This window comes from Accipiter gentilis, chromosome 23 (assembly GCF_929443795.1).
Source record: "Accipiter gentilis chromosome 23, bAccGen1.1, whole genome shotgun sequence".
NCBI lineage: Eukaryota > Metazoa > Chordata > Aves > Accipitriformes > Accipitridae > Astur > Astur gentilis.
The window spans coordinates 21547807-21571528 of NC_064902.1; the positions used below are offsets into that span (position 1 = coordinate 21547807).

The 23722-nt window shown below is 39.3% G+C and overlaps 2 long non-coding RNA genes across 2 annotated transcripts; both read right to left on the minus strand.

Annotated features, from left to right (window-relative positions):
- Window positions 1-1494: 1494 nt before the first annotated feature.
- On the minus strand, window positions 1495-13802 carry LOC126049700 (uncharacterized). The gene is made up of 3 exons (XR_007509292.1): window positions 13676-13802; window positions 2640-2810; window positions 1495-2039 (listed from the first exon to the last, which is right to left on the minus strand). It is a non-coding gene; the product is annotated as an uncharacterized LOC126049700 (long non-coding RNA).
- Window positions 13803-15127: 1325 nt separating this feature from the next.
- On the minus strand, window positions 15128-22085 carry LOC126049832 (uncharacterized). The gene is made up of 5 exons (XR_007509318.1): window positions 21996-22085; window positions 20660-20742; window positions 19734-19859; window positions 17553-17696; window positions 15128-15286 (listed from the first exon to the last, which is right to left on the minus strand). It is a non-coding gene; the product is annotated as an uncharacterized LOC126049832 (long non-coding RNA).
- Between the last annotated feature and the right edge of the window lie 1637 nt (window positions 22086-23722).

The window sequence follows — 23722 nt, forward strand, 5'->3', positions numbered from 1 at the left end:
GATAAAATGTCACGGGGACGGCAACGGGGCGAAACAGTGCGGGCATGTGCTCACCTCTGATCCCCTGACCGGGGCAGGGGGGGCATTAAGAAGGGCTGAGACTGCAACGGGACCGAGGCACAGGCTCAACCCCGAGCAAGCATCGCTGGAGTTTGATTCCACTAGGTGGCAAATCACTGAAATCTTTCTGTAGATTTGCTCTTCAGTGACTTGTTTTATCTGTCAAATTATAGCAAGGTTAGGTAAGGTCAGCGCTGCGGGAGACAATGATTTATTCCTTTTATTTACAGTATTATTTTCAGCGTACGGTGAAGGAGAATGCAGCAGCGGGCACAGCGGGATCTCCGCTTTGCTCCTCCGCGGATGCCTGGTGCTCCTCAGCATCGCTCACAGGCGCGGGGTGCGCCGCACCGACGAAGCACAACTCCAGAGCTTTGCCAGGGGCCGTACGCGCCTGGGTGGAATTTCTTATTTCAGCCTCTTGAACATCAGTTGCCCCAGTCGTTTCCTCATCAGTTGGATTTCTGTAAGTCTGGGCGACCCCTCGCCAGGTCTGTGCACAGGAGGGGAGCCGCGGGGTGGGCCGTCACACCTAGGTTGCCCATGCCCGGAGTGACTAGTCACACCAACCCAGAGCTTTTTTTCCAGTTAAAATGCTCTTTGAAGATTTTATGTGGGACGTGCTATGGTGAATGGGGTTCTTTCAGGGTTTTTCTGATGTTAGGGGACCCTTAAGAGTTTCTAAGAATGGACTTTTACATAGTTAAACTGAGAAATATCTTATATAATGTTTTCAGCTACTTCTGACAATGATGTCTTCACCGCGGGAGCAAAGCATTCATGATGGTGTCAATAAAGACAGCAGCTTTGACAGCAGTTTTATATATCAGCATAGATATAGAGTGCTGAATATTACCTGTATTATCAAATGGCTAACACTTTCCACGAGAAAGATGTCTCTTTAGAAAGCTGTGCCTTTTATGAGTGACATCAACTTCTGTCAGGCTTGACACGGCTGGGTTTGACTGGGTTTGAGGTTTTTGTTGTTGTTTAAATTTGTGATAAAATAAGCGAGCATTTTCTGAGAGATGGGTATTGAAAAATATGTTACATTCAAATATAAACTGCTTCATTCTACTGGGTTTTTTTTGTGAAAGCTCCGAGATCTGTGGAGGAAAAGACTTAAGTAATAGAGTGATTTGCCATGCTTTTGGTATTAAAATGGCACAGGTACAGTTCATGCAGAGGCAGTGATTTATTAGAGCTCTAAACATCTCTCCCTTTAAAAGCTCTGGGGTTTAAAATCTTTCTTTGTGCAGATTCTCTATCGGCTTTTGGATAACCCAAGGTCAGAGGAAGAAGAGCAGCGAGGGCAGCAAGTGCAAGCATGTGCAAGTGCATGATATCACACCAATAAGAAACAACTTATTTGCAAGTATGAGGAATATTTATTTTTCACATTATGAAAAGAAATTCTCTGTATTTCTAACTTAGTGTAAATCAGTATGGATTCATACTTGGTTGCAGATGCAGTCTCTTGATGGATGCAGAAAGAGCGCAGGCTTACTGACAAATTTCTACCACCTCAACTTTCTCAGTGTTTGTTGGCGAGCGTAACATAGGAAGAGGACATAACATAGTTTGTATGTCAGAGCTCACCACCAGCTTGTGTCTGCAACTGGTGGCTGAGGACCATGCTCCTGAAGAGCAAAGAAGCATCAGTTGTGCTTCTGACCGGTGACGCTAACCGTTTCCAAAATGATCACTGCCTGCTCGCAAGGTGCTGATATGAATTGTGAGCCCTGGGACAACTCGTGGGGATGTGCAGTGCTCTTTTCTGCCTCTAAATCCGCGGGCAGGCCGACCACGCGGCGGCTGCGTGACGTGCCAACGTGCCCTCCTCTTGTGTCGGCCGCCGGAGTGAAATGCGGATGGAGAGCAGAGAAGAGCTGCTTTCGCTATGGGAGGTCTCTTTCTGAATATTTACATCTGAGATAGATATAAATCACGCTTAGCACATCACTCAGTGTAATAGGTTCCTGTAATTAAATGAGAGCTTTATTGAATAAATTACCACGGTGGTAATTATATGTGTAAAATTCTTGCTGTATCTCCAGCAATTCCTTTGACTTTACTACAGATAAAACAATGACCTTGTCTGTTTTCATAATGCTTGATAATTTCAGCAGACTGAAGTAATGTTAATCGTGAGTTGTCCAAGAAGTCTTTAAATATGTTACCATTAATAGTATTAACTCAATATTGAGACAATATTATTCCTAATACTTCCTGCATACTGACAGTGCCAGTCATACCCCCTGTTGCCTTTGGAAACACAAACTTACCTGTATGAGCAATGGAGCTTGGTATGTGCAACAAACACTGGTAATGTAGTGGGAAAATGTTGGGTTAGTCTATAACATCCCCAAATTGATTTTTCCTGATGGAGTGGAGAGGCAGAAATTATCTGCATCCAGTCATCAAGGCCCTTTATGTAAATTAATGCAGAATTAGAATAGCAGAGTATAACTTGATGACATTGGCCTTATTTTTTGTATATTAGTCAATACTTGCTAAGTTTACAATTTTCCCTTTCCTTTGGCTAAGTTATTTATATATGCACGCAAGTACAAACTCACCCATTGGATACTTAAATTAAATTCCAGTGAGGCTTTATTTTTATTTACTGCTTTCTCCAATATATGCACATCTTTCAAATCTCTACAGAGTTGTATCGATTCCTGTAGTACCATCTCCTAGTTTATTGAGTACAAGCGGTGACTGATTGTCCCTTGATACTTCAGGAAGACCTAAAAGATACAAGAATGTAGTTTTAAATAGGCTACGACTTTATTAAGCTACCACCACATCTGGGAAATTATTTGAGGTGGTTGGGAATTTCTTGACAATTTTTTTTCCCCACTGGAAAGAAATGCTGATTTGCCAAAATCGAAAGTGTTTGCTAAGCATAATTTGATTCAACGTATCTAATTAAGAAGAAAAAGAAGCCAGTGCAACAACGGGTTGCACTGTTAACCAAAGATTGTGCTTTTTCTTGTGATGGCAAGTTTTCAAAATTTTAATGAACTTCTCCTTAAAAAAAGTTGAAACCAATTAATTTGACTGACCTGACGAAAACAAAGAGGGGAGGTGTTGGTGGGTGGAAATGTGAGGTCACAGATTGACACCCTGGTTCCTACACACTTTCTCTGCAAACTATTGAAAAGTTGTGGGACAAGAAAACACAATCCACGCTCAGCGGGGAACTTCCTTGCCATGCTGCCACACTGCTGATACCCTCCCAACCCCTGCTTATAGAAAACTTGGGAAATTGGGGGAAAAAAATCAGCATCTCAATGTAGGAGGCATCAACAGCCCGTCTTCCTCTTTCTTGGTGTCTTCTGGTTGGTATCTTCTGCTTTTCTGAGGGCAGCTGGTTTCCATCCCCCTGGGCCAGAGAGTTGAGCTTGGGGTCCTGCTTGTCTTTCTGCTCTTCCTTAACATGTGCCAGCCCATCCCTGGTCCTGCTTCGCTTTGCCGGGATGTTCCTGAGCATCTCCTGTTTGCCTCGATCCTACTGAACATCATATTTTTATGACAAACTGATATTGATCCATTTCTAATAAGGATTTAGCTTGAGATTTGCATTACTGTAATATCAGGATCCTGCCAAGTTAGTTTGAAAACACAGATTGGTTCAGAGAAAATGCTTGAATTTAAGTAGAACCTGAAACTATCTTCCATTAATAACATTTAAAAAAAAATAATTTGCACTTGCGGTCAATAGGGTACAGGAAGGATAGCAAGGCTTTTTACTATAGTTTGAAAAGCCGTAGCAAATAACTTCTTCAGTAAAAGAAAAATAACCTAATAGCAGCTTTCTATGGAAATTCACAGTAGTTCTCTGTTCAATGGTGCGTGAAAATACATGTGCTTTGTATGAATATAGAAATGAAGAAATAATTTATCAAGCAAACATATAGGTACTTCTTCAGGAATTTCTATTGCTTTGGAAACATTATTCTTTTTTCAACACAGCTTTACTGATCTGTTGTCTGATGGATAGATCTAAGATGGGAGAGGAAATACTTTCCTTCCTTTTACTATAAAGAAAAGGGAAGAAAGAAAAACTAAGCATTAAGATGCCAACATGTGTTTCGTCTACTTCAGTTCTGCCTGAGAGAACTAGATTCAGCAGAACAGTTTCATCTTCGCAGAAGTTATTGCCTTACCTTCTCTGCCTCTTCTCACAAGTTTTCCTATTTTCTCCTTAGTTTCTTTGTATTTTACCTTTCACGAGATAGTAAAGCATCTGCTCTCTAAGGTTATACAGAAATCTATGCCATCAAGTACTGAAAAGCCCTAGGTCTGCCAGACTAAGGGGAATATTTTTCAGGGTGATATTCTGTTAATGCAATTAGTTTTTTATGTACGCCTAAAACTTATACAGAGCCTAGAGGTATCTAAACACCTTTTAAAAATCTGCAGCTAGTTTATCGATAAACAACACGAATAGGCCTTGTCACAGGAGATTTTGCCGCAGTGACTCTAACCTTGATCCCTTCCGCAGGGGGGAGCCGGGGTGGACAGCCGGGTCTGCGAGCATCCCTCTGCTGGGGGCTACTGGCCAGATGCATCTGGGGAGAAAAACTTGGTTCAGAAGTAGAAGACATTTTTCTAGCTGTAGCCAGAAACTTCCTGCACCTTAATTGTCCTCTGCCCCCGAGCGGCGTCAGGCACACTTGCAACATTTTTGATGGTTCTTTGTCCAACCTTTTCTTAAATGCCAGCGATGGAGATGCCGTGGTCTGCACTGGTCCTGCAGTTCGTTAGGCGAGCTTAAACCTCCCTGGCGATATTTGTCGCCTGACTCTCAATGCCCAAGAAAATTTCTTTCCTTCATCTTTGTTGCTACCTTTTAAGTACTTGAAACTTGTTATCATGTCTCCGCTCTGTCTTTATGACAGATTACGGCAAAAAAATCCCCAGTATTTCACGTAGGTGATACTGGTTGATGTCTGACTGTTTTCATTGTTTTCCCTTGTCTCTTTTTCTTTGGCCAAATAAGGTGTACATCGAGCTTAGACAAATTTAGGTAACACCAAAGTTGCTGCAACAGGAGTTTCCCCACTTTGTGGGGTAGAGATTATTCAAACACTTCCAGAAGTTGCATTTGGTACGTGCACCAGGTATGACAGTGTCGTTGTGACACATATCTCGTTGCGATAGTACTATTAAAATTCTCAGTAAAGCCACAATGTTAGTAACAGACTGAGTAATCTCAGCTACTGTTTTTCCTTTTCCATTCCTGCTATACTCCACAGGAAAATCATCTAAGACTTTTGCAACTATAATTATTCTAAAGTCTGTATTGTTAACACAGTGATTACATTTAGGTTAGACACTTATTTAAGTTAGACAGAGGATTTGCTGTAGGAAAGAGAGGGATGGATAGAAAGAGACTTACAGTTTAAGGAAAAGACATGATTATTCATTTTTCTTTAGCAAAACCTAAGAATCATAGTAATTCTTCAAAATATTGACTAGGAGCCAAAGGCTAAAGCTGTCTTCTTTTAGAAAAAATAAAATGTTCTGTCTGTTGGGAATTATTTTACCCTGAACTCCATGGTCAGCTGACATCCTTGACCCAACAGACGGAAAGGTCATTGTTAAAACGTAAAGTAGCTACTATTTTAAAAAGTAAATATAAAAGACATTTAGCTCGGCAAAATATTATTTCTAAGCTTTGTACACCGAAAAGAAATCCAAGAGTTTCCTGAAAGCTTTTTGTAGTTGATAATGTAAACATCCTTCTTCTGATGCAAATAACAGGGATATTTTTAGCACAGATTCTATGGCATGGTATTTCTGATGCTTACTTATTTTTTGTAAATACGTTTTCTAAAGAAGGAAGTTTACTGTCAGCAGGCTTTTGGGATGTTCCAGGTCATATTCAGCATCACATCCACTTGCCTTTCTGGGGCTGGACACACGACACTTTCTGAGATGTGCAATTGCTTCTGCAGCCCCCGGAGACCCTCCGTGGGGCGGCTGTCCCCTGAGCATCCTCTGGACAGCCCCTTGTAAAATCCTGCCACACAGCTGCAAGCCGTGCAGCCTGCTATTTAGTTGAAGGCGATGGGGTAGCGGCTTAGCTCCTCCATCCAGTTCCAAAAGCCAGCTAGCAAGCTTCATGCCAAGCACACGCCTTGAACACTCACCCAAATGTCATGCTTGGAGAGAGCTTTCTGCAAAGACCATTCCCCATGTTTCTGGAGCGGTTCTTAGGTTGACAAGACACAAACAGAACTTGACATGAGACAATAAAGAAATATGTGAGTAAATGTGACAAGACAGTGCTGTGGCTACCTCTAATAAACATGAGTGCAGCGGTTGTTATTTCAGGCAATCACCTGCAATGAATGGGAATCTGCTGAACGGTGAATGAGGAGGGAACGCACAAACTTGCACGCACGTGTTATCTCTGCCCCCTACCTTCCTTATATTTACAATACAGCAGAGCAGAGGATATCTTCAGGACCGCAAGATCATTACTGAAATGAGGATTACTCTGACCTTGCCCATTAGGAACATGTGCCAGAAGCTGGTGATTGGAGCTACAGCTCCTGAGGGTCAAGGGAAAGGATGCTTAGAAGTGAACTTTGTGCTTTGCAGATCCCTGGACAGATGATAAGTTGGTGTGGCCTCTCATTTGTGCTGGACCTGACCCTTCCAGCAATTTCGGTCTGTAACGGAGGCCCAGTAGAGCACATGGAAATATCCCACCTTGGCAGGTTGGTAAATACAAAACATCTGCTTTGCTCTTGAGACTCTAATCTTCAGATTTTTTAATTAGTGCACTTAACCAGTCTACTTTGAGGGGAATATTGATCAGTTCTCTATCCCCAATATTATTCTTATTTCTCCAGGAGATGTTACTGGAAAAGACAGTGCCTTCGTCTAAACATAGAGGGTTTATTTATTTGAATCGCTCTCCCCGGTTACTTAAGTTTGTGAAAAGGTATCAGCTGGAGACACATATTGAGTAGCAGGGGTATTTTTCCATGATTGAGTTTCTACTTGCACATTTCCCAAAGCAAATAAACCCAGACTGGAATTGAATTAAGGGGGTTCACACAGTGTTTGTACTGGTTAATTTAATAGGTATAAATTTCACCTAATTAGTTAATGCCATACAAATGTCAGTTTGAAACTTCTTTATTATGTATACAGCAAGCAATGTATCTCTGTTATGTGAGCTGTAATTTTCTGAATTTTATGAAACACGATTACTTTTTAAGATAGGGAGCAAATTTGATTGTGTCCATGTTTTTTAAACAAAATCTTCTTTGCCCACAGTTTTTTGGGGAAGAAAACCTTTTGGATGACTTCATTGGTACCTATCAATGAAGACTTCCCAAATCACTTTAAAAATATTTAATATTTTTGTCTAATTTTACAGTTGGACTCTTCAGAGGTATCTACAGAAATCAGGTTATCAGCTCCCACTGAACTTCACTATGAGGAGGCTCTCTAAAGCCTACAGGAACCTCAGATTTCCAGTAGTATTGGGAAAATAATCAGACTACGTTAATTTTAGCATTAAGACGCAGGCATGGGAAACACTCATTTATTTACTGGTTTCTGATAGTCCCACTGTGATTAAGCATAATTTTCTTTATTTTCTTTATCTTCTTTGCAGTTCTGGAAGTTATCAAATGTACACATTGGGGAAACAAAAAAAAAAAACCACAAAAAAAAAACCCAAAAAACAAACCCAAAAACAACAATGCAAAAAATGAATGCCCTGAGTATTACAAAGTGTGATGTGAAATACATAGAGAAAACTTGGTTGGGTTTTTGGTCCAGTGGAGTTCTTCAGTCCTATAGCTCTCCAGGTGGTAAGTGAAAATGATCTCTCTTTCTCTCCCTGTTGTTAATCAGAGAGTCAATGCAGTATCTGGGTGGAATTCTCCTGTTGTACATTAACACACCAAGACTGTACAAGAAATCTCAGTGAGTCATCAGCTTCATAAGTATTTCCCTCTGCAGCACTGCAAAGCCCCTGTATCTGAATTACTCTATATGTCAGTAAAAATGCAAAGCCATTTTCCATTTGAATATTTTAGTTAAGCAATTTGATAACACAGGCAAGAAGGACTGGTAAATCTCATCTACTATCATGAATATAACAGTGACAAATACTAGTAATACTTCAAAGGAAGGTCAGCACTCCAAACAAATTACATTGGAGCCTTCAGCTGAGGCGTTTGCTCTCCAAAGCATGAATACATGGTAGATACAAAATTTAAGGATATTATTAAGTTATTTAGCCTCAGAGTTTGACTTCATGATAGACAGTGGCACTGAACTCCACAGCTTGCAGCTTGATTGCAGACCATAAATAGTGCATGTGTGCCATATCAAATGCATGACCTAATTTCATTTATATTGAGAATACATCTAGAATAGGAAATAGAGAAAACCGAGAACTTTTTTTTTTTTCTTTTTCTTTTGTTTCTTTCTGAAGCTTTCTGAGGGAAGGGATGTAGTTGAAACAAAACTCTTTTTGTGCAAGTTTCTCAGCTTTGCTGGAAGTTTCAAAGACCAGCTCTCTGAGCCATGATGGTTTCTGTTTAAAAGATAACAACCTCCAAATGGGATTATTTTCCTGGATAAGGCAAGAAAGATCTGTTTTCAAATGCTTGCTGTGAATCAAGCAGAAGAAAATCTTGAAACTATCCAGTGGAGGTGCAAGCTATACTCGCAGCTGACAACATCATCAGGTTTCTAATATTGCAATGATAATGACAGTCAGGCAACTTCTGGTCCATTTTCTTACCAGTATTGATTAGCTGACTATGCAAACATGTTGCAAATGTGTGGCATGAAAAAGCCTTGCTAATGTTCATGAACTGCAAGGTGCTCAGGTCAGCAAGCATCACAAGTTGATGATTCCCAATACACGCTTTAATGAAGTCTGACATATAACTTCAGTGTGACCTTGTTTTGTACAAGAGCAGTAATATCGTGAGTTACATCAATAAAACCAGAATAAGTTTTTTTTTTTTTCACAGAAAAGAGTCTCTGACACCTGCACCACTATAAATATTCATTGGAACAACATACCAAATGGTGTTAAGGTTTATTATGGTAGGACTGGGGGCTGCATTTGGGTTTATGCCACAAGACACTAAACAATTTAGGATTTTATTAATGAATATGTACTAGAAAAAGTAGTTTAAATTGGAGTTACAAAGGTAGATATGGGAGTGTTTCCACATGCGTTTGCTGGAGGTATTTAAAGAAACTGGAAATGGACTGTGGTTCACTAGTGCTCGGCTCACCCACAGAGTTATGTAGTATATTACAATGCACCAGTGCACTCTAAGCAGGTCTTGATGAGATGCTTTTATAGGGCCTGTGCTATATTTAAATACTCATTTTCCTTTGGAATATCCCAGGATATTATCTGAGTTAAGAGAAGTATTTTGTCCTTTCTAAAGAAGAGTTCCCTGGTCAGGGGACAGCAGTTCTTGTTGGTTCAAAGAATATCTGCATAGTCAAAATATGGTAACAGAGCTTTTAAAAACTTTTGTATTCGTTTTTTGTCAGTTACTATTTTATTTTCTTTTTCTCTGGAATGTAAAGATTAGGACCAATGTTTAATTAACTTTAGTTTTGGCTGCTTCATGGTGGCTGCAGGGATGTGAATACAAGTGCTGACTGAAAGAGTGGATCTCAGTTATTTGTTCATTTGCTTGAACTTGATGCCTCTGTTGTGTTCCTAAGAACACTTGGGGACAGCGGATAGTCTGTTCCACAATGAACTGCTTATTTTGGGAAAGATGGAAATTATAGTGAAGCGACAAAAAATAAATCTGGAGCCAGTTCACTTTATCTGGTTTTAATGTTCTACTCTTCAAAAAGAAAAAGCCTTTAAAACCGAAAAGGATACTCCTCAAATGTACCCACCGAAGAAATTCATTGCAAGGGAGGTGGAATTATAACACAGACCTCTCAAATGAAATCTGCTTTTTTCTTGGACCATTTTGCACCAGGAAATCTGTTATGATACCTGCACGCTCTTCGAGGGAATCAGCTCACCAGCTCTACCCAGTTTCCCCACCTCAGTCATAGAGGACTTCTCCCCCAGTCAATGAAGAATGAGTCCGGTGGAGGAATTGCCTCTGGAGAAATAGCCTCAGCTGGCCAGCTAAGCTGATAGGTTTAAGATAGGTCTTATTACAAACTGAAGATGTGATGGGGCCAAAAATCTAAATCCAAGCTCTGCCTCTGTGCAAGGAATAACAAAATCTGCAGCTGTGTAGTAGAGGAGTGAATGTTGCACCGAAGATGAAAATCACTTCACCTTTTGTTTCTTTCCTTAACATTGTTCCATATGTATTGAAAACAGAATATGAGTTGCTGGGAAAAGGCCATAAGATTCGTCTGAGTGTACGGATAGTATAGCAGTCTCAGAAATTTGACAATTCCCAATGCATTCTTTAATAAAACTTGGCATGCAACTGTAGAGTAATCTACCTGTCTTTGCTCAAGAGTAGTAATATTGTGGGTTATAGCAATAAGGTCTGAATCAGTCTTGCCACTGTAAAGATTGTCTTTTTTGACACCTGTATGGCTTCAAAGACTCATTGGAAATTCATATTGACTGGTATGGAGTTGTATTTCCTATTTGGATAGTCATGACAATCTTCTATCAGTTATGCACTTAACAATATCTGCATATCTAGATTATTAGAGCAATTAAATGTCCTGCCCAGAGTCTAGCATGCAAACCCTGCCTCAGCCCTCTTCTGTGTGACGGGCGAAGCAGCTGCTCCACGTTTGGGGAGATGAAACCAGCATATCCTAATTTCAGCAGCGAATGCACCCTAGCCAAATGTAGGCCAACCTCCGCTCTTCTGCTTATTAAACAACATTCATCATGGCACAGCTAATGTGGCACAGCTGCATGTGGTAAAGTTGGTATTTGTCTAAGCATGCAAAGATATATGCCTAAAATATTTTTTCAACATCATTATTTTTAGCATTTATCTATTGTTCAAACTTAATATACAGGCAGGCATTGTTATTTTTAGAGCCTTTTTAACACACGTTCTGGACACACTGAAAACAGTATTTTTAAAATATCTACGCATATTAAAAGAAATATGCAGCTGTGTTTCCTGAGCTCAGTAACAGCTACAATCTGGCTTTACCTTTTGTATTGCTTCTTTACTATCCTAATGATGCAGTTTACATTCAGGCAAAATTTGATGTGAGCTTTGTGCAGATGAATATTATTGGCAGAAGCCCTTTGTTTCACCTTCAGTAAGAAAGGGAGCAAAATTTGTAAGAAATATCATGGCATTTACAGATTAACAGAATCAAGATTTTGCTTTTTTGTTTGTTTGTTGGGTTTTTTTTTTTCCCCCAATGCTTCAGTCGGTGGCATTTTTGGCTCATCATGTGCTGATTTAGCTTGGCAAAAGGCTATGGAGTGCTTTTATGTTACTCAACAGCCTGTGCTGATGCTGGGAGGGGCACAGAGAGGTTGGTATGGGTAGGTGTAGTAAGAATTATGTCATATTTTGTATTCAGGCAACCTGCCGTTGGAATTCTGACATCATTGCTCATAGATGCACTGTGCTGGCCCCTTCACTACGAGCCAGCTGAAAGGTGGTTCCCCGCGTCGCTCCCCTGACGCACTGGGGTTCGTGCAGGGCTGGAGCTGCAGCGCTGGGGGAGGCATTTTGCAGATCGTCCTTCTGCATCTGAACAACCCTACGGAACCAGTGACAGGATGGCCTTTGCCCACGTGTTATAAAATCATTATAGAAATATGAAAGATGCCAGGCAAAGTGAATAAATTTTCTAGATTTTTCCAAGCATATGCATTTGTTTAAAAGAGAACAGATTTTGTCTTAGTCTACTGGCATCATAGGTTTGTACTGTATTAATACACCACCCAAAAAAACCAAAACTGAGGTGGTAGAGCTGTAAGTGTGCAGTACAGGATGATAGATGGTTCGAGGCGAAGCTGGGCTGTCCCTCCTGCAGACAGTAGCTTCAAGTCTAAAGGATTAAGGATTTAAAGGACTCCAACCCCGATGATGTACTTATGTGACTATAGAATAGGTCCTAATTTACTAATCAGACACAATGAAGAACAGAATCTCTAGAGAGAGAAAAAGAGGAAATTTAGGACTGAAAGAGGATAGAGAATAGAAGAGAAAATCAGTAAAAATATAGGAGATGCAATCTAAGTTCAAATAAAATATACGTGCTTGTCTTATTGTTAGTACTTCTCTTATTTCACATGCTTTGCTGATCTCATGTAGTCTTCACCATAAAAAGTTGCCCACAGTTGCAGTGATGCTTCTAGAAGGTGAGTATATGTATGTCAGGAGAAAAAATAACACTCGCATTGAAGGATGATTTAAGATTATTCTTCCACACTTCTGTGTGAGATTGGATCTATTGTAACCTTCCTAAACCTTTGTTACCTTTGTAATTTAAACTGACAGGTTAAATGCTAATGCAATTGATAGGGGTGAACAACTGGTCAAGGAATAACCTGATCTGACTGTATAATGCATCAGAGAATTGCAAAAATATGCAGGTCAGATGTAATTTTGACAGAAAATGGCTCGCTGCAAGGGTTTATGTTTCCCTAGATAGTCTTAAAAAGAGTTGGACTATAGTAAGTACCACACTGCTTGAAAAAAATATCAAGTTAAACTTAATGGAAAAAATCCAAGTTCTCAATATCCTCAGATTTCATTATCAGTTTTTATTGGAACTGGGATAATAAGATTATAGAATTAAAAGAAAAGTTATACCCATTTTCTTCAGCTCAGCAGTCCTAATGTGCAAAAAGAAAGCGACACTCATTTCTCACCATAAATACACAGTGAGAACTACTTGGAAAAAGAAGTGGTCTCTGACCATATACAGCCTGATTTGGTCCTTACTGAAGTAGAAATTCTGTTACTTGAACAGGCACTGGGTCATGGCAATTACTTGTACCAGTAGGTAAAAAGACATTATCTTGTGAATTAATTCTGAAGTTAATGGTTCTCCACTTGGCATAACATGTATGACTGCTGAGTGAGACTGGGATGTGAATCAAGTGCCTGGAGCAGCTCCCCACAGAAGCAGCCTCTCTTTTCCAGGTGTAGTATTTATTTAGGTGAAACAGTAATAGCTGTGAAGATTGAAGGCACTTTGACCTAGACCATCTTATTTTCAGTTTAGGGAGCTACCTGAAAAGTAAGAGACCCACATGTAAATCACTCCTCTGACTGGTTGAGATGAGTCTGAAGCAGAGGGAAAGGGCTACGTACCCTGGAAGGAAAGTTGGGCAACTTTCACCGTGTCCTATAATACTCTGTGAATCCCACCCTTATTTCCTCATATTAATCTATGTGCTGAAAAAAAAAGCAGTGTTTTCAAATACGGATTCATTTCCATTTTGAGGCATTATAACAAACTGTTTACTCCAGTCTAAGGATTACCTAGGAAAAACCCCTTCTACCAAAGACATCAGAGAAGTGTCGGTTCTCTGAAACCTCTCTGATCAAGAAGAGAGTTGGTGAATCCAAAATTTGTCAGCATTGTGCCGTTATTCCAATTGGTACCATATTGTTTAAAAGTGTGTTAGTTTGCTTACCTTTAAACTCTGAAATGCTGGAAATCACTCAGACTGTTGCCACTGCCAAGCACTCCCCAGCCCCCCACTCCAACGAGAAGCCACAAGCAGGTAGTAAATGGACCAGAACAAAGAGAAAGAAAATAAACATATAGTCCCTCCTTTCAAGAAGTTAACTTATTTTTAAGATTTTACTATTTTTTTTTTTACTAATTTACTTTTTTTTTTCCTCAGAGGAAATTTCAGGGTTGAATTTGTCCTCTTGCCTGTGCAAGTGTTCGATGTATTCTTCAACTATATGAATGTTTAAAAAAGGAAAATAGAAATGTAAATTGCCTCAGTGCTTTTAAAACCTTAAAAATAATAATTCAGTGACTACTCTATGAAATGGAACTATCCTCGCTGCTTTAACCTGCAGAGTAGGTTAGCATAACATGAAATCAATTATCGTACGAGACATATAAAAACTGTCAGGTTTAATACTTAACTGCAGTATCTCCCTGGAATGTTTGATTTCCAATCACCTGTATGAAGCTCCAGAAATGCAGAGACATCAGACAGATTCTGGGGTAGAGAAATGTATTCGACTATCCTGAGTTACAAAAGTGAAATCTGGAATGAATAATACACCCCACGAACACGATTCCCTTTTCAATCAAACATTTCCTAGTCCCCTAAAGTAAAGCACAACACAAACTACAGAACAAATATTGAATTTCTATTCTGCATTGTCATAATTGTGATACCATTTCATTTTCTTTTTCAGCTTGTCTGGAACCAGCTCAGCTTTGGCTGGAATACTATTCTCGGGTTTTTTGTTTTGTTTCGGTTTGGTTTGTTTTTTTTGGAGGTTTGTTTTTTCGGGTTTTTTTTTTGTTTTTTTTTTTTTTGGGGGGGGGGCGGGGGTGTTTCTCTGCAGAGTGACAATCAGAAATAGAAAAGAAATGCTTTGACTTTCACAGCTCTTCTACTGTCTACTACTAAACTTTATTATATACTTATTATACGCAATGAAAATTATTATTAGTCTTTCTTCTGGTATGTGCTTTATTATGTGACCTTGTTATGGCTAAGATTGCAATCTTCCAGTTTGCAGTGGTAGCGGTGACCACGGACAGCGAGTCCTTCATTTGAGAGTCCTAAAAATGATGGATTAAACACGCATTAAGGATTGTGAAGTGCTAATATTACAATAATGGGCACTGTTTGAAACAGAACTGAGACAACTGCCTGGTGTGGTGGGGAAGGAGTACAAACTGTGACTCCGACTCCTTTCTCCTGCTAGGTACTTCTGTAGGGAAGGGGAAGGCTGGGACTCACTTTGAGGAAAGTCATCTTAGAGCCCGTGTCCTTCAGACGGACAACACTGTAACCCCTCAGGCAAGCCTAACAGCCAGGACACGTTTCTGGGAGCTGCTGCTTTGCACACGCCTGTTTAAAATACCTCAGAAATAAACCCAAAACTACCTGGAGGGTCTGGTTTGAAGCTCTCAGTCACTTGACAGCTTTGGTGTATTGCTTCTAACACCAGAAATGTTACCGCTCGTGGTCCATAACAGTTTGGTACAGAGAGTGATGTAAGTATGGAGCAGGAGAGATATTTATTTTGGTGTATTTCAGTTGATTCCTTCTCTAAAATACAAACTCTATGTTTAGTTTGTCTTAAAAAAAAAAAAAAAAGGGGAAAAAAAGAAAAAGATAAAAACCCCCAGCATTTACCCTCAAGATCAACTCTCATTTTCTTTCAGAAATTACATTCTAGACAATAAGTAATCATTATGTGCCAACAGACCTGAGAATCTAATTTTAACTTTCAGGTAACATATTAGGGCTATAACCAAATCTGAGGACTATTATCATAGCAAAATGACTGTAATGCTTCAAGGCTATAATAGTCATCACGTTTTTATCATTCATATTACCATCAGGCCCAGAAACAATGAATTGCTTTAATGTTATTCTACCATAACCTTTAACTATATGCATTATTTCAAACATCTGAGGTAATCCTTTACATGACACAGTAGAATAATACATTTGCCACTCACTGCATACTAGAGTTTGCTAAGCCCAGATTAGTCCGAAAACTGAAGTCTGTTCTGTATACCACCAAAATACATCTTTCTTTCAATCGTGCTGTGGAATGACCTTTAAGTGATACCTAAGTTGAAGGAAAACCAATAGAAAACATAAGGTTCATGAAAGTCTAGGAACGCTCTTTCAGTTATATCACCATTATAAAAGTGTCCTGCTTACCTAGTTTTGGGAGGGCTTTACTTGGCTAGCTCTCACATATTTTATGTGGAATGTACAACATAAATATTCCCTGGGTTCATTATAAAACTGTGCTTGTGATATACCTTTCCAGTGTCCTTCGTGTTCTTTCGTGAAATGTTTATTCCTGTTATATCAAGTAGGTGCTAATGCATAATACTAGCACTATACAGAGACCATCTTGATAAATAATCATGTGTATGCTCCAGTGATTTTGTGCATAAACGCTCCTATATCTAAGTTACTACAGCCCTAGGCCCTGAATGGATCAAATTTGTAAATACAGCACTATATTTCTTACCTCTGTTGAAGTGTATTATGATAGCAGTACCGGCATTTATCTAGACTGTTGATATAAAGGTTTCTAGCCACACAAGCAATGCATATTGCATTATGGAATTTTGTAATAAACTGCCTGAAATATTACCAGAGATAGAGGATCTTGCAAGGGAGCCCCGAGGCGGAAAGACTCCTACTGAGTACAGAGTGTTTTGGATCAGGTCCTTGGAGAATAGTACCTCTAAAATAACAAGTCTGAAGAATTTAATTGTGACTTCTTCAATGTCATCACATCACCCTGAAAACCGGATGCTTTAGTTCAATGAAAGGTCTCAGCAATACAGAGTAGCTTTTTGTTAAAGTTTATCTACTTCAAAGAATTTGAAAATCTCATTTCTATGACATGAGGTATGGCTGTAAAATAATTGTGAGCAGGCAAACAGGACACAAAGGCTTTGGTTCTTCAGCTCCATGGGACCGGCGTGTGCTTCTTCTGTGGGAAACTTGCCCAAAAGATCTTTGCTTCCATTATCTGTTTGGAGCATCAACCTCCGCTACCAATGAAGGCTCCAGCTCAGGTCCCAGGGAGAAGACCCATGATGTTAGGCCTGAATAAATAAAATAGTAGTGCTCCAAAGCTGTGCGTTGTTCCACATCTCCTCTGCGGCAGCACACAGCTGGTGGTGATATGAAAATGTAATCTTAGCAAATCTAAATTTATTGGAATATTTCTAAACTGCATTAAGGAAAAGGGATTCAGATACAAAGGATTCAGGCATAGGATAAGAGACAGTTATTCTTGTACTGAACAAGCAAAAAGTTATTGAACTTTTGGTCTAATTTTTCTGTGATTTCTCGTGTGACCTTTTACAAGCCACACACAGTCTGCCCAAGGAAACCACAAAGCGATTTCCATTGGCTTCAATGGATGAGAGATTAAGGTCCTAATTTCTCTTTGAATCAGTTTTCTCATTAGTAAATTACCAACCTCAGAGCTTAATGTTTCCAATGCTCTTCAGTATCCTTGAACGGAAAGTGATATTGGAATGTTAACTGTCCCTATTGCCAACGGTCACATAGCATACAAATCTAGATTAATATGAGCATTTCAGTGGCGATGACAGCGCTGTGAAATCTCTACTGTGTTCCCTCTACCCTAGAAGAACTAGGCGAGAGTCAAAAAGATTAAACATTATAGGTAGAGAGAAAGCTGGTTTCTCAGCAGGTACCTTGTATTTCCTGCAGGTTTTACTATATTTTAGGACAGATTTTCATTTGCTGTCATCCTAGCACTCTACTAAAATACTCATTTCATTCACAGAGTTAATCAGCAAGTTCACTTCACCTGGATTTGAAATTTCTGGAGCTGAATGTTCACCTTGTTTCAGTACTTAAGGGCTTACAGCCTTCAAACAGCGTTATGAACTCCAAGCTCAAAGAGAGGTAAAAGTTGTTCATGCTGGCAGTGGTTATCTTTAAATATAAACATCTGAAAGGAAAAGGTGAAAATTTCAGAGTAACCTTCAGTGGAGAAGAAACGAAAAACTGACAGCAAATTTGCTGATGAGCTAAGTATTTCAAAGAAGGCCAATTCTGAACATTAAAAAGGCCCAGCAGGAAATCATTAAATCTGAGTGATAAAATGGGTTTATTTTAATTTGCTAGCTTGGATGTTCATTAACAATGAATGGATTGTGGAAAATATTCGTTTATAGCTGGCAGCATGACTTAGATAATAACTGTATTAACCTAGTTAGATTTCCCATAAGCAGTTTCTGTTGGATTGTTTTTTATCATATGCTGTTGGTATCACCAAAAAGGTAACTTTTTTATATTGTTTAGGTGCCATGGGCTAGACCTGTTGGAGTATTTCCACCTCTGTAACTGTGATTTTTTTGATGCAAACATTTAAATGAATGTCCTCAAAACCTCAGCTCAGATGTCACCAAGCCCTGGAGTTACTGGCTGCTGCAGTGGCCATGCAGATGAGCCTGTGTCAAAGCAGGTATTCCCCAGCTGTGATGCCTCAAGGACCTGCCCTGATAAATCCCATGGTCTGAACTTCATGCAAAACACAGCCCTTCTGTCTTCCCTGCCTAGAACTGCATTGCTGACCTGGGAAGTGGCAGACTAAGGTTCAGCTCTGTGTTTTGCTTGAAGAGGGTTGAATTCTTGCCTCTGAAAGTCCTTCCCAGACCAGGCCACCAGTTAACCATCAGGGACGACTTCTCGATACTTTTGAAGTTATTCCACTTGCATAAATTCAACTGCTATAGTCTTCATAAACTCATTGGAGTAGGGGTGGAAAAAGCAGATTTTTTCCTTTTCCAACGTGGGTGCTTTAACCTGTAGTCACCATGGCCACACTCACCATGGAACACTAAATCTTGCTTTGTGCCTGTGCTCACATACCAAAGTAAAGACTAGGTAAATCTAGATTTAGTATAATCCATTATTTGGAATAAATGCCTATCTCCCTCATCCCCACACTGTGCTCCAAAACAACCACATTTTACCATCACCAATTAAAAGCCCATCCCTGCTCTGTCTCACATATGTTCATTCATAGCCACCCTTTCAAACTGTCCACATGATTCTAGTATACTCTTCCTAGCCCTCTATGCATATGATTAACCCAGCCTTTGACTCATTAGTTATACAAAATTCCCCAGTGGCAGATTCAGTTGTATCCTGGGTGAACAGGTGACTGATGCTATGCATAAATTTCATATCAAATGACTCCATCCCTTTATTGGTGATAACTAGAATGGTAATTCTTAGACTGTGACAGATGGTACAGATATTTTGGAAGACTTAGATGTTTAAGAGATTTGGCAGTGGATGAACAATAGTTTTAAATATATTAGTGATACCTAAATAGAAGATTTAAATTGTGTGGAAGTCAGAACAGGCTTCAAAACTTGCCCAAGGTGCAAAATTAGAGCATGTGAGGCAGACATAGATACACAAGTCTAGAAAGATTGAAAGCATGTCTGGTATGCCCATCCTACAGTCATTACTGGGATTAGAGGTACCCACCAGTCTACACGACTGTTTTGTTTTCTCTTGGTCAAAATACACCTCGGGGCACAATCTTGAGCTGAGTGGAGCACAGCACTGTTCCCAGGAGGAACATGGAGAGGCTTGAGTGGCTCTCCCCCTTTTCCAATGGCATCATGACATGCTATAAATCACAACCCTTCTTTCTTCTCACTATTACTTGGTATCACCAGTGATGGAATATTATTATTTTCAAAAAACATTCATGTACTGCCTGCCCAGCCTGAATGTCCCAGTTGGAACTGCACAGGTTAAAGCCTCGAATCAATCCTTCCTTTTAACAGCCTGGGGAGCAGGCAAGCAACTTTCTTGAGAAAGATACAGAGGAGAACTCTGACCAGCTAAAAGGTTATAAAGCATACAGACCTAACACTCAGTCTCATTTATTTAATTTCTTGCATTTCTGATTTTATCCATGTTGCACATTAGGCACTTATTTTAGCCCTAAATTGAACTATGCACATACCTTGTACAAGAAGTTTCTTCTTAAATATCTCTGTCTTGCAAACACATCAACAGTCTTCTGGGTGAGAGGGGGTGGAGGTGTGTATCCAGTAGCATTTCTCGGCAATGAGTCCTTATAGCTTCATCCCTGTGAGAATAGAATGTGCCTTTTCAGTAAATTAAAAAAGAAACCTCCATCTTTGCTGCGGAGTATCACCTGACATGCTTGTTGATTTACTCAACTTATTTTTCATTCCATAATTCTTCCAATCTGTGTTCAAATGATCTCATCCTGCATTTGTTTGATGAAGGTTACCAATCTGGAAAAGCCATCTACTTCCACCTTCATTATTATGACTGATATTTCTGCAGCTCTGTTTACTTGCCTTTAATCTACTCCAAGGCTAACATTTATTTTTGGTCTCATCCGTAAGGAATTCAGCAATACCGTCCCCGCTATCCCCCACCTAAGCAGTCGGAACCTTTGCACAGCAGTGAATCCTTTCCCTTACGTTATTTTAACATTTTAACTTCTGATCTAGTGGTGCATCAATAGCTGTGGAAATACCACATGGTGTAGTCAGAACAACTCTAACTGATTCCAGCCACAGCCTGAGTAATTGGTCACAAGAATCATTTCAAATTGGTGCAAAGTGATCATCAGCAATTGCTCAGCTTTATTGTTTGTTACCCTAGCAATGGTGCGGAGTTACTTCCCAGTCCCAGGGGCCAGCAGGCATCGTGACTTCGGCAGAAACGTTCCCAAGTTATTTTAAAAGCCATCGATTTTCAAAAGTGTGCTGTGTTGAATTAAAGCTTGTCCAAACTATTCAACTTGGTCATATTTCTTCACCATCAGTGGTGTATATGTCATCTGTTGTTTCACCACCTGCTAATCCGTCTGTACCCTAGCTGTAGATTTGATTTATAAAGATGCCTATATCTTACTTGTTTGCTACATGCGACCAGTGTAGTTCTTTTTTCCATCGTTGTTTGTCTTTTCATGCTCCATCCACCTATTAGTCTAAATGCTGAAAGACAGGAAAACATGAAAAATTTTATTCCCACAACTGTCATTCACGTTTTTCCACCTTTTTATCGTGAGTTACTGAAATCACATTGACACAACAGGACATTGTTCAAGTACATATTTTGATTTACAATTTTCACCGCCCTCATTCATTGCTATCAAAAATGAATTCTAACCGTGAGCGATATGTATATAAACCTGATTATTTGTATTCATAATCAGCTAAAGTTATAAGGAATCTCCTGCTGTGGTTAGTCAAGTTAATGCAGACATGAGCAAAATTACTTTACTCATAACCTGCAATAGTTTTAATAATGTTATTTCTATTTCTTTCAAAATTCTGGGAAACATTACCGAGATAAATGATACCTTTTGATTACCAAACATGTTCCCCTCTTCAAACACCAGCTTTGGACTGTAAGCACGAGCTCAAATGTGGGGGTTGTGGGTGGGTTTTTTTCCTCTTTTGGCTATCTTAACTTTGGGCCTTGGTATGTCTGTTCTTCAGTTCTACTGCTATGTTCCAATATGCTAGCAATATTTTTCCTTTTACTGGCTCATTTAACCTATGCAATAAAGATGCTTGTCATGTCATAAGGTAAGTATTTTCCCTAGAAATTGCTATAGAAGTTTGTATCAGATCAGACATTTCTATTGATTTTTGAATGAATATTAGCAGGTCTGTTTCTGCCTTCTTTTTAACAATTGACTTTTAGACCTCCACATTTCTTGAAAGAAATATTGCTGTAAATTGTGATGACCCAATGTAATCTTGACCCGCTCTTTTTTTCTCTTATCGCTCAGTGTTCTACTATTCTAATAGCTTTTCTTATGCTCCTCACAATTAGTTCACAGAAAATTAGAAAAGATAATGGTTAATGAACAACTGCCACTCACTGTCAGTGAAGTGCTACAAATGAAAAGGCACTTTCAGAACTCAGAGAAATGAGATAATATTACAGGGACAATGAGCTGCCTAGAGTTGGGGAAAAAACTGGGAGGAAGCTGAAATTTTCCTTGACCAAGACCCTTTTGAGACCTTGAGAATATTCATCTCTGTGTGGCACTCATTCAGGTCAAACCTTGAAGAACTTTTCTATCCTTCAATCCATGCAGTGAAATGACCCCATATTAATTTAGGCCAGTGGTATTGTTAGAAATAATCTCATGGTCTTTCATAGGCTTGTCTCAGACCCTTTAAAAGATACATGAAAAAACAGTTCCTGTTATCAAACCTGTGTAATATTAAAGTACCTATATTTATGCCCTCATCAATGAGCGCCTTCACTGATGTGGTCAGCATGCTGAGAAGGCCAGTTTAGTCTTACTTTCACCAGCACAGAAATCCACAGTGTCTACCACATTAAGATAGTGATTTTCCATGTATGATTGTTGCCTTCATTCCTCCAAGATGAAATGGGCAAAAAAAGTAAATGAAATAAAAAACTTTTCTTTCAATTATTGCATAATTACTGAACAACATACATTTCCTTCAAGAGCTTAGCAGTAATATTTTATGACCTTATTTCTGCAATAGTAATTCAACTGGCTTTAAAATACATGATTCATTTCTGAGCATCTTTGAGAAGTGCATGGTTGCCTAACTAGGATGTGTGCCAGCTGGGATCCTTATGTTTACTTATATATAGCTTGTGTTCAAACTACACTATTCAGCACTTTGGGCCTTTCTTGTGAGTACGGAGATGCATTTTTTGCTGCTGTTAAGTCGGATGGGGATAGCCGCTGAGGGTGACCATTTTAAGGCTCAGTAACAAGCACGAGCTACAGGTATTTGCCTGTATAGACATTATCACATGGTGGGGTTTTTTACCTGCACATTGGAAAAGTCAAAGCTGACTGCTTCTTGATAAATAAGATTAACAGAACAGAAATATCACTTTAGAAAGTAGCATTTCAGGAATACTGGAGAATAATCCCACTTTGGTTGACTTCCTATACCCCTACAGTGCACAGTGAAAATGAAGAATCTTTTATTCCACTTTTCTTTTGGATCTAAAAATAGTCACATCAAATTTAAAGTGGTTACTTTCAGAATAAGATCCCCATACAGGATAAAACTTTCTAACAGAACATTTCTATTACTTATTTCCCTAGCCGAGCTTAGTCAGAAACATCCCTGCATGTGGTTTAGAATGCTGTTTGTCTTCATCTAGGAAAAAGATCAATTCTGTTGTGGAAACACAGTGCACAGCATGGGATCACACTGATCAATTTGAGCAGGCCTTGGTAAAACTATCTGTTACTCTGCAATCCAGCAGCATCAAAACTAATTAATACTTTACTCAGCTTTAATGAATGTATTAGTGGTTAATATTTGTGTGTAAGCCACTCATAACTCAATAATCCTATCACATTTGCATTATTAATAGGACAGGTATGTGCCTTTGATTTGATTGATCATAGAACCTATTAACCTAGATTTGTAATATATCTCCAGTTACCTCCAAGGCAGATCAGTAATCACTATGGGCACGATAGCAGGTAACAGATTCGGTGGTATAAAGGCCTTTTCAGATTCCAGGTGACTGTGACTGAAGAATTACAATGAGAGATGAATTTTAAACCACACGTGAGCTGATCTAGAAGGTGATAAATTTCTAAAACCAAGGACTAAATGCCCTGGATTATGAGATTCCCAAACTCTTTCAGTTCAAACCCACTCTATAAAGGAAGCAGTAAAACTGGGGGGGGGGGGGGGGGGGGTGAGAAAAGAAAAGAAAAAAAGCCTAAGCATGGACTAATCTACTCCATACAAGAGAGAATTTCCCTCACTCTCTTTACCCCACTCCACACATAAAAACCTACTGTGTAGTGCAAGCTTATTTATTTAAATGAATCTGTGGGTTGTTTCAGGTGGGATATGAGTAAATAAACCAAGTACTTCTCCAACGCATGTTAGAGAAGAACAATATTTTGCAATTTCCCTCCTACAGGCTTTGTGTTCTACAAAGAGAAATAAA